Raw genomic sequence first — 10,602 nt, forward strand, 5'->3', positions numbered from 1 at the left:
CATCGGCAGGCGGACTCTCAACCACTGCGCCACCAGGGAAGCCCGAGAGACACACTTTGGAAAGTACAGTGGATTTTGGCAAAAGGCTGTCCAGGTGCCAGGGCCACACGCTGGGGCTGTCTCCCCTGGGAGGCCGCGCGGGGCTGGGAAGGTGCTGACACTGGCGCCAGGCTGCGGGTTCCACCCCGGACTGGCCACTGGCAGCGGGGTGACGTGGGGAGGGGTCCCCGAGTCTCCGCACCTCCGCAGATCCTGTGCTAAGTGACCTGGCGGGCGCGGGGCAGGGGGGCGAGGTGCGGACGGCCCACTCCACGCGGAGGGGGTGTGCGGCTGACACTCGCCTTGGACGGCGACAGGAAAGCAGACCTGTTCAGTGTGTTTTATTGCTGCTTTTGAATCCTCTACACACGGGGCAGCACGTCTCACCCGCGCGGGGGAGACCCGCCCGAGGCCTCTGAGGGTCCCGTGCGGGCTGCGGAGACCCAAACGCAGACCCGGCCACAGCGGCCCCGCTCATCTGAAAGCAGGGCTCTGCCGTGAAACAAGCGTGAGGACCTCGGCAAAGACGGAAGGTCGCGGGACACACGGTGCCGGCCAGGCAGAGGGGGGCAAGTCGCCCCCGTGCTTGGCGGGATCCATTCCTTCATTTATCCGGGAGGCGTCTGCTGAGCCCACAGACGAGCTGCCAGGTGCCGCCCGAGTCCCTGGGAAACAAAAACAGCCCCTCAGCCACGGCGCTCCGCTCCGTCCCTCCTGCCCTCTGCTCTGCACAGCAGGCTTGGGAGTGGCCTGGTTTCTTTCTTCTCCCACCCCAAGTCCAGACGGTAGCAAATCCTCTCGGTTTTATCATCAAACCACCCCAGCACCTTCCGGCCACACCCCCCCGACCTCCACTGCCTGGCCCGCACCCCTCTCATCTTTAGCCTGGACTACCGCAGGGGCTCCCAAAGTCTCCTCTCTCAGCCCCCAGCCCCGTGCTCTTAACATCTCGGCCCCCAATTCTTGCTAAAACACGGGGCAGATCACGCACTCCAGCTCAAAGCCCGAGAACGCCGCACACCTCCCACCAAGGAGACAACCGGAGTCCTGCAAGTTACCTCGGCCTTCAAGCCCCCGGACCTTTGCATGTGTCCCCTTCAGAACTCAAGGCCGTGGCCATCACACGCCCCCCTCCTTGAGAACTCAAGGTCATGGCCATCTGGTCATCCCACATACCCTCCCCCCGCCCCACCGCCACCTTCTCCTGGCCTGAAGAGAAGCCCTGTCAACGGCGGGGGACCAGTGTACTTGCTATTACACTTGGCCACGACCAAACCCATTTAAGCGGAAATGTCACTGTAGACCTTGACAAGGATCCTTCCAAGTTTATAGGTCTGACTTTTACAAGGTGGCTCAGATTTCCTGGACCAACCCCAAGGTTTCCATCCACTCAAGGTCACAGCAGTACCCGAGAAATGTAAACCAAGATGGACTCAGAGTCTTTTCTCAGAACCTCCAATGGGTTCTCAGGTCTGGAGAAGCACACCAGGGCATTCAGAGGCCAAAAGGTCTTTGGAGATGCTGTCAACGGCACGTGTTGGGAGTGGAATTCACGTAATCTGGACCCTCCCTCACGATGAGACTCTTGGAACAGCCACCTAAACTGCTGCTCTTCCAGAACTTTCTGCTTCTTCACTTAGGAAGCTGAGTTCTGGGGCTGGGGGATCCAACAGATAAGCTCCTCTTGTTGGCGGGTGGAGCGAAACGAGGCTGTTGTCTCCTGTGTCACGTGCTGTGACCTCAGCGCCTCTCGTGCAGTGTAAGAGGTGCGTGTGCCCTGCAGACGCATGTCCTCACCAGCCACTTGCTGGCAGGGGACCTCGGCGAGCTAGCTATAACTCCTCCAGCCAGGAGTCTTTGAACCCCCTCCCTGCCCAGCAAAGCCTGACCTTTGCCTGTCACCACCCCCCGGCCCCTTCTCAGCAAGCTGCCACCTCCGGGGAGGCTGGCTGAGACCTTACGTTTGCACTTTTATATTTTCTTTAAATATAATGCATTTTACGTTTCACTTCTGTATCTTATATTTACACTTTGAACTTTTCCAAATGCTTTCATAGACACCATCCCATAAGACAAAAAGGCTCACCTTGCTTCCATTTTACAGTTGGAGGAAACTGAGGTCCAAAAGGGACAAGAGGAGCGCCCAGGAACAGAACCAGTCGCTGAGACCAGGAGCGAGGTCCCCGCCCGGCGCTGCTCTCACCCTGCCTCCACAGGGCGAGCAAGGCCTCGGGCCTCCCAGCCCAGATGCCCGGCTGGTCCTCCGTGTGTTCTGAGGGGCCTTGGCTCGCTCTGGACCAGAGAAGTCCCGGGTGCAGACCTGCCCGAGGTGCACAAAGGGGCAGAGCCTCCCCAGCCCCAGCAGCAGGAGATGAGGCGACCTGCAGTTCCGGAGAGCATTAACCAGACTACTCCTACTGTAGTGACGGGCCGGTGGCTGCTTTTTCTCGACTTAACGTTATGAATTTACAAAGCCGGGGTGGAAGCTTATAGACGGGGTACTGAGCAGCAAGAAAGCCGCAGACCAAGCTCCGCAGCCTGCAGAATGCCAGGCACGCGGCACGGTGACGCCCATGTCAGCCCCTCCCTGCTGCAGGACGCCCCGGAGGGACCCTTCCGCCCGCCGAGGCTCAGAGCTGAGGGCCAGCTCTGAGGGGTGCTGGGACTGCAGCGCCGACCTGTGGACGGCTGAGAAGTGGAATGAAACGCTGAGCTGGGCTTTCTAGCTGCCGGGAGCCCACAGCTAGGAAAGCACGGTACTGAGGAAAGGCTGAGCCGCGGGCCAGACCAGCCCAAGCTCCAGCCGACGTCGGGCCCCTTCCCCTGGGCGCCAGGACGCGTGCCTGTACAGGCAGGCTGGCCACAGACGGGGCGCCCAGCCCGCCGGGCTCGCGGCCCCGACGCCTGGCTCTGCTGCCCGTCCTCCCTCTGTTGAGGCCGTGCGGGTCCTGACACTTGTCATCTGGAGCCTCAGAACACCCAGCACCCGCCCCTGCAGCAGCCTGGCCCAGCGGAGAAGCCGCGCTTGGTGCCCGCTTTTGGGGGACCAGGGAAGAGGCACGGCGGGAGCCTCTGCATAGCGAGCGTCCTCAAAGACGTTATCGATCCAAGTTGCTGTTAATGGCAAAGAATCAAGAACGATTTCAAATACACACCAGATGCAAACCAACAGCACCAAACCAACAGTTACAGTTTGAAACACACACCATTATTCATGAAACGGCGCTGGTTTAAGGGCAAAGCCGTGGTGGGCGGGAAATGGCGGGTGTGGCTTCCAGTTACCGGAAGCCAATAGCCCGATCCTATTTCCCAGGGCGCAGGAATGGTTTTTCCAAACCCTGGGTATTTTCCGAGGGCGCTCCATGTCCGGGCGGGGCACAGACACCCACCCCAGAGCCCGGTCTCAGGGTCCAGCACCAATAAACGTCCTCTCTTTCCAGAACCCAAAGGAAGGATCCCGACGCCAAACCCCTCGAAGCTGAGAGAGACCCACTCAGACCTAAGGTGAATCTGGGTGAGGGTCGCTTGCTCTGGGGGAAGAGGCGCTCTGAGAGGAGGAAACGGAGGCCGCGGGGTGGCAGAGCGTCCTGGGGGGCTGGGGGAGCCTCCCTATCAGTGACCAGTTTCTCTGGTTGACTAGTCACCTGGCAAGACCTCTGGGAGAGGCGCGGATGCCGGGAAGATGGACAGATGCCCGAGCGGGGGGCTCCAGCACCGAGGTGAGTGGGCGTCCACTCCGCCGACGGGGCCTCATGTGCCCCAAGGACGTGCCCAGGCCGCACAGGCAGGCCTGACGCAGTGTGGACCCCGGGCGGCGGGGGCACGCCCTGGTGGGTGCGGGGAGCGGCTGCTGACTGCGAGCTTCCCAGACCTTACTGAGCAACGCCTGCCAGACCTTCTGCAGGTGACGGAGCAGGGCGGGGAAGGCCTGCTCTGGCCTGGGGCCCTGACCCTGCTGCGGGGGCCGTGCTGCGCAGCACTCTGTCTGCCTAGAGGGTGAGTACCGGTACTTCTGCGCCTTCAGAGAAGTCAAGGGTCAGCCCGGGACACAGAGGTCCCCGGACTGGGGGAGGGTCGGTCCAGGGCCCAACCTCACGGAGCAGTGACCTGAGGCCCACAGCGGGGGGCACCTCCTGGGGAAGCAGAGGCTTCCTACACGGGGCGCCCCGAGGGGTCTCTGTCACCTTTCATCCTGCACCCAGCACGTGGCCCGCGAGGCCGCTGGGACGGGTTCAGCCGGCAGGCTGGTGCCCCCGCCCCGAGTCCCAGCCCCTGCCTGCTGGCCTCCAGGGCTGCACTGGCTCGTCGACCACGGCCTCCTCGGAGGAGCGCGTTTCACCTGTGATCGGGGTCACACACGCGTGTCGGCCCGGAGGAAGCGCGAGGCCTCCAGCGGACACCCCACGATGGAGGTGGCCATCGAGAGAACGTGACCACCGGCTGACCACCAGCCGGACGCGGACGATCCAAAGCCCAGTCCTCGGACGCAGGCTGTGCGGCCAGTTCCCGCAGGAGAGGCGGTGTCAGAGACGCGGCTGGGGCCCTCCGGAGGTGAACCCAGCCGCCCGTCAGGGCCTCCGTGTGAACTTGAGACTCTGGCGGGCGGGGTGCCTGAGACGGGCGTCGCACCCAAGTCCCTGCTTAGTAAACTTGCACCTGCCGCCCGGGTGTCTGCTTCTTTCCTGGTCTCTCCCACCCTCCACGTACGGAGCCAGCTTCAAATGCCACCTGGAAACTCCCGAGGCTGCGAACCAGCCAAGGGCAAAGCGGGGTCGGTGGCGGTGAGCGCTGCTCCCCGAAATCGCCGTTCCCGCGCTGGGAGCGCGCACGGGGGCTTGGGGGAAACCTTTACTTATCAGGGTCCCAGCCACGAATGTTAGCTGGCCGCTCCTGAGACCCCAGAGCCCCAGCAGCCGAACGGGGCCCAGAGACCCGTGCCCAGCCTAGAGGACCACGTGCGGCCTCGTGGCTGCCCGGCCCTCGTGTGTCCGCCTGGCGGGGCCACGTACCCAGTGTCGGGTGCTGCTCGGAGGGGCTTTTCCGGTGAAGTTATGGTCCAAACAGCCGGCCTTAAGTAAAGCAGATGAGCCTCCGCAGCGTGGGTGGGCCGCGTGCACGTGGTCCAAGGCCTTGAGGAAAGACTGAGGTCTCCCTGGAGGAGGAGGCCATTCTCCTGCAGACAGCCTTCGAGTTGCAGCGTCAGCCCTTCCTGGGTCTGCAGCCCTGCAGCCCGCCCCGCCCTGTGGATTTCAGACCTGGCGGCCACACAGTCACGGTCCAGCTCCTCAAAATACAGCTCTCTCCCTGCCTCTTCCGTTGGTTCTACTTCCCTGGAGAGCTCCGACTAAACCCCCATACCCGACACCCACTCTATTAACCTAAACCCGCATTCCTGCATCCTGGTGATGCCCCGTGGAACACACGCAGGCGCAGGCGGTGGGGGGCTCCGGCAGGGCCCTCCCCGCTCCTACCTCCCAGAGCACCCCGCCTGCCAACGCCGGGGGAGCAGGCCGCCCCACCTCCCCCTGCTCTGTGCCTCACGCTGCCGCCGGCTCCCCCCCCCCCCCCCCGCCAGCCTGGTCTGCGCCGCCCCTCCCTCCTTCCCTCTCCTCACAGCTGCCCCTCAGGGCGTCCTCCCCTCCCCCTCTCCTGCCCAGCCCCTCGCCTTCTCCGTGTCCAGAATTCCACGGGGACTTTCCCACCACGGCCCGCACGGGCTCCCCACCTCTGCGCCGTCCCGAGTACCGTTCCCTCCGCCTGGGACGCGCTACCTCAGGCCAAGGCCCCTTCCCACCGTCCACTGGCCTCTGGCCGCCAGCCACCTGTCACCGACTCCGTATCTCCCCGGGCTCGTGGACTCCCGTGTGCCGGACCTCTGTGCCCCCCGTGTCCTGGGGCTGGTCTCCCTCCCGGGGCTGCACCCCACACTTCCGAGGGCAGGTCTGCGCCCGGCTGCTTCGCTGCCCCGGGCCCAGCTGCTGCCCGGTGCCCATGCGTGAGAACCCCAGGGCCACGTCCCTCTCTTGGGAGCAGAGAACAAGCTGGTCACCGTGGCTTCCTCTACAAGAGCAGAGGCAGGTCTGCTCAGCCCTGCGTCCTGGCAGGGGCTCGACTCGTGGCACAGGGCAGGCACCTGGGAAGATCCCCTCCAGGAAAGGACTGACTTTCACCCACAACCCCGTCGGGTGGGGCTGGGAGGGAGGCGCTGACAGGGGGTCTTGGCCGTGGCCTCAGGGGACGAGGAGGAAACGGCCAAGGGCAGGGTCCCCTGGGCGGCCAGGCGCAGGCACAGGCACCGCGGCCTCAGGGCTCATCCTGCAGGCGCTCAGCCTCCCTCCTGTGCGTGCCGTGCTGTCAGGATCGCACTCTCGGTGTCCTTCCGGCAGGATATGGGGCCCTGGGGCGCACGGGCACCCTGTAAACCTCTCTGCTTCCTGCTCCATTACGTTATCGAGCGAAGTAACTGGAATAATGACTCCCTTGGTGATGACAAAAGCTTAATGTCAGCATCACAGGCCCCGTGTCAGCCCCGTGTGTGCAGGTGGTACCCCGGGAGCCAGCGGCCACCCAGACCCGTCCAGAGGGCCCGCTGGCCATTGCCACCAGGGGTCCCTCCGTGGGTGCCTGGAGAAGGGAGCCTCAGGTGTTGGGCCCTATCGTACTCTGTAGACAGGACAGGGAGCGCGGTCACGCAGGCCGCGCCCGGGCTTGTGTGGGAAGCAGAGGGCGGGCCCCCGGGGCGCTGACACCGGGGTCGGGTGCGCGGCCCCCTTTCCCCACCCCCATCCACACGCCTGTGTCCTGAGGGCCACGGTCACTCTCCCACTTGCTCACTGAGTCGCCTCGCTGACTGATCCACCAGCCTTGCGCTGGGCTTCCCAGCAGGGGCGCAGGGGGGTGTGGACTGCAGGGCGAGAGGTGCCCAGCCCAGGGGTGCGGGGAGATCCAACGTGCCCGTAGTCAGACATTCCCACCCTGCTGGCACCCACCCTCAGCCGCGCCCAGGTGCCTGGGTCACACTGTGTGTCCTAAGGATGGGGGCAAACGGGGATCCGGTGGCCCCGACGCTTCCCTGAGTGACAGCCTCCCTGAGACAACAGGTGTCCTCTGAGAACATCCCAGACCCGCGGTCCTGCCACGGCAGAGACCTGACCGGCTCCTCAAAATCCAGTCATTTCGAAAACAAGGCACAGTTCTTGTCAAGTACAAAGTACCCAGTCTTGGCGTCAAGGACACCAAACTTTAAGGAAGCCAGCGATTCTGTGTGGGCAAGTCTTGTACTTTTCCAAACCAGCCACCTTCCTAAAACGGCTGAGGCCTCGAAACAAACGGGCCAGGAGTCAAGAAGCAGCTCTGCTCGCCGTGAGCACAGAGCGCGTCTGCGCGGTGTCGGCCACCGCTGCCGGGGCCGCCACGCCTAAGAGGCACAAACGGCCCTCCTGGCGGGCTCAGTGGCCGAGACGGGAAACCCGCTGGCCCGCACCTTGTCCACAGGGCTGGCTGGCATTCAGCCCGCCCTTCTCGAGGGTAAAACGGCGCAGCGACGGCTGCCTGATTAAAGCTCCTGGGAAGCTACTGCTTCTAGAAGAGAGGGGATGGAGGCCCTCTGCAGGCCCCTGTTAGGAGGAGGGCAGGGTGCCCCAAACAGCCCCCGTGGGGCAGACCAGTCCTGGCTAAACTGGGGCTGGGTGAGGTGACAGGCGACCAGGCCCTGCGCTCTAAGCAGCCGGCAGGCCACCCAACCCTGCCACGTCCTGCTGAAAAGCACGTTGAGGTTCTAGTGGGCCTGTCTTCCCGGTGTTGAGAGGCCTAGGATTTCGTGAGGTTCAAGTTCACATCTCTCGTTCACTGCAGGGACTGGTCGGTGCCAGACCAGAGTCCGGGAGAATCAGCACCTGATGAGAGCTGCTCTTGAAAAAGCCACTCTTCACTGAGGGGCCACAGGGCGCTGCCACGCACGCAGCCCCGCACGTCCCACCTACAGCCCCACCGTCAGGGCGTGGACCTCAACATACCCACCAGCCATCCAGCCCGGGCCCAGAGGCCAGGAAGGGGCTGCCACAAAATGCCCACCTGGGCTCACAAGGCCACCACTTTAATAACCTAACCCAGGTCAGCAGGTGGCTGGGGTCTCTGTGCCCTCGTGTCACCACATCCTGGTCACCAGAAGATCCTTCAAAGTCCAAGGGGAATGAACTGGACACAGCTATGTTACGTGGGGCATGACTTATAGAGCCTTCCCGTGTCAACCAAGCTATGGCCCTGCACACCCCGGCCCCCCAGGTAGGCACAGCCACGGGGCCTGGGCCGGGCTGCCCTCCCCACTTCCTTTTGTCTGCCTACCTCTGCTGGGAGGACAGGCTGGACCTGCCCCTGCCCCGCTGGGATTGGGTGGGTGGGCACGGGACACACGTCCCTTTTTGTCTCAGTCACATTCGTCCATACTTGATGGAGGCAGGGGGCCGGGGTTCCACAGAAAAGTGGGGACAGGGGTGTTTCAGGACCAAGTGGCCAGCAGCCCCCTTCCCGATGGAAAGGCCCAGCTCCCCGCCAGCAGCGTCCTAGAAAAGTCCACTCGCCAGGTGGAAGAAGACACCCTCACCCACCGACCCCGGTGCTCGCCTCAGCCCCTCCCCCGCAGCCCCTCCCCCCTCCCCAGCCGCTTTCTGCCCCAGTCTTCCTTTCTGGGAGGAAAAAGAGAGGGGCTGTGGCCTCGCTGCTGAACCAAGGAATGCCCTCAACTTGGTGATTCACAGCTAATGTCGTTTTGTTGCCTTGCGTCGATGCCACCAACACCCCCCCCCCCACCCCCGGCAAATCACCTAGAAGAGCCCGACCCTGTGACCTGGGAAGTTCCAGTCCTCCTGGGAACCCACACCCTGCAGGCAGGCAGGTACCCCTCACCTGGGTGTCTCCCTCTCGGTGCTTTTGCCGGCGATGCCTAAACGGCAAAAGCTCTTCCTCAGCCTCAGACGCCCTCCTCCAGGCTCCTCCAGGTCAGCCTCAGGCAACGTTCAGAGTCGAGCCTCTCCAAAGGAGCTCCGAAAGCCCGCGTTTCAGGCCGCACCTGGATGGGGAGTGGCGGGCGGCGGGATAAAGGAGGCCGCCGCAGCTCCGGACTGAGTCGGGAGCACCGGGCTACCGCGGGCGTGGGTGTGGCGGGGATGGGGCTGCGAGAAGCGGCGGAAGGAGTGGAGGGCGGGGGGGCCGGAGGAGCCGGAGGAGCCGGAGGGGCCGGGGGCCGGGGGAGCCGGGGGGCAGGAGGGGCCGGGGGCCGGGGGAGCCGGGGGGCAGGAGGGGGCCGGGGGCCGGGGGCCGGGGGAGCCGGGGGAGCCGGGGGCTTCCTCTAGAAGGGCTGCCCGGGACGCGCCGGACCACTCCGCGCAGAGCCTGGGCCCGGACCGCGTCTCCAAGTAAGAAGCCGCCCAGGGGCAATAGCAGGCCCGGGGGAGGGTCCTGACCTTCGCCTCTGGGTGGGACCTAGAGGCGTAAACCAGGAAAGGCGACGGCACTGAGGTGACAGCCGTCGGGTCCGGTGCCCGCGACCCCCGGGACCCCCGGCAGGGGCCGGGGCCGGGGTCGCAGGAAGGGGGTGCCCCCGCCGCGGAGACTGACACGCTCACCTGCGGGGATCAAAGTCGGGGTCCAAACAGGGCTCAGGGTTCCGGGTTCGGGTCAGGAACTGGGTGGGCGTCGGGGTCCGTATCGGGGTCAGGGTTTGGGTTCGGGTTCGGGTTCGGGTCGGGGTGAGGGTCCGGGTCGGGGTCTGGGCCAGGGTCCGGGCCAGGGTCCGGGTCCGGCTCCGGGTCGGGGTCGGGGTAGGGGTCCGGATCCGGGTCGGAGTGAGGGTCTGGGCGAGGATCCAGGTTGGGCTCCCGGGGCAGCGGAGCGAACGTGGCTGCAGCTCGGTGCGGTTTGGCTGGAACCCGCCGGGGCGGCGGTTGGGGGCGGTTGGGGGCGGTCCCCAGGGGGAGGCGCCCGGGCTCGGGATTGGCCAGCGCTCCAGCCACTTCCCGCTTCCTCCCGCCCCCGCCCCGCCCCCTCACCTTTCTCCCAGCCCCTCCCTTCCCCACCCCCGCTACCACCGCGGCCCTCCCTACCCGCCGGACCAGCTGGACGGCCCGGCCGCGGGACTTGAGCATCCCGCGTCGCACCTTCCTGAGAGTGCAGCCTCACGGGGTCGCAAGGTCCTTGGGTCCCGTTCTCCGGCGTTCGCGCGGGCCCGGGCGCACCGCTGGTGTCTGGTGGAAACGTCCCGCCGGACCTCCACTAGCCAGCGCGCACCCGCTCGCACTGGAGGCGCAGCGCAGAGCGCGGTGCCTGGCGAGCGGAGGTGCGTCCAGGCACCTGGTGCCCTGCGGGAGGACCCGGAACCCCCCAGTGGGACGCGCGCGAGGCGGTGGTGGGCGAGCCCGGCGTGCGCGTGGAGCGATGCGCGCCGTTTCCAGTGCTGCGGCGCCCGAAGCTGATGCAGGCGCGGGACCGCGAGGAAGGGCTGGGATATGAGGTCGAGAGAAAAGTAGGCCCAGCGCCCTGGGAGGGGCTGCGAGGGGGCAGTCCTGA

At 65.3% G+C, this 10,602-nt stretch overlaps 1 long non-coding RNA gene across 1 annotated transcript; it reads right to left on the minus strand.

The window, feature by feature from the left end:
- Window positions 1-365: 365 nt before the first annotated feature.
- On the minus strand, window positions 366-9,962 carry LOC136792400 (uncharacterized). Its single transcript, XR_010836133.1, has 3 exons — window positions 9,663-9,962; window positions 8,944-9,106; window positions 366-704 (listed from the first exon to the last, which is right to left on the minus strand). It is a non-coding gene; the product is annotated as an uncharacterized lncRNA (long non-coding RNA).
- Window positions 9,963-10,602: the final 640 nt, after the last annotated feature.

This window comes from Kogia breviceps, chromosome 13 (assembly GCF_026419965.1).
Source record: "Kogia breviceps isolate mKogBre1 chromosome 13, mKogBre1 haplotype 1, whole genome shotgun sequence".
Lineage (NCBI taxonomy): Eukaryota > Metazoa > Chordata > Mammalia > Artiodactyla > Physeteridae > Kogia > Kogia breviceps.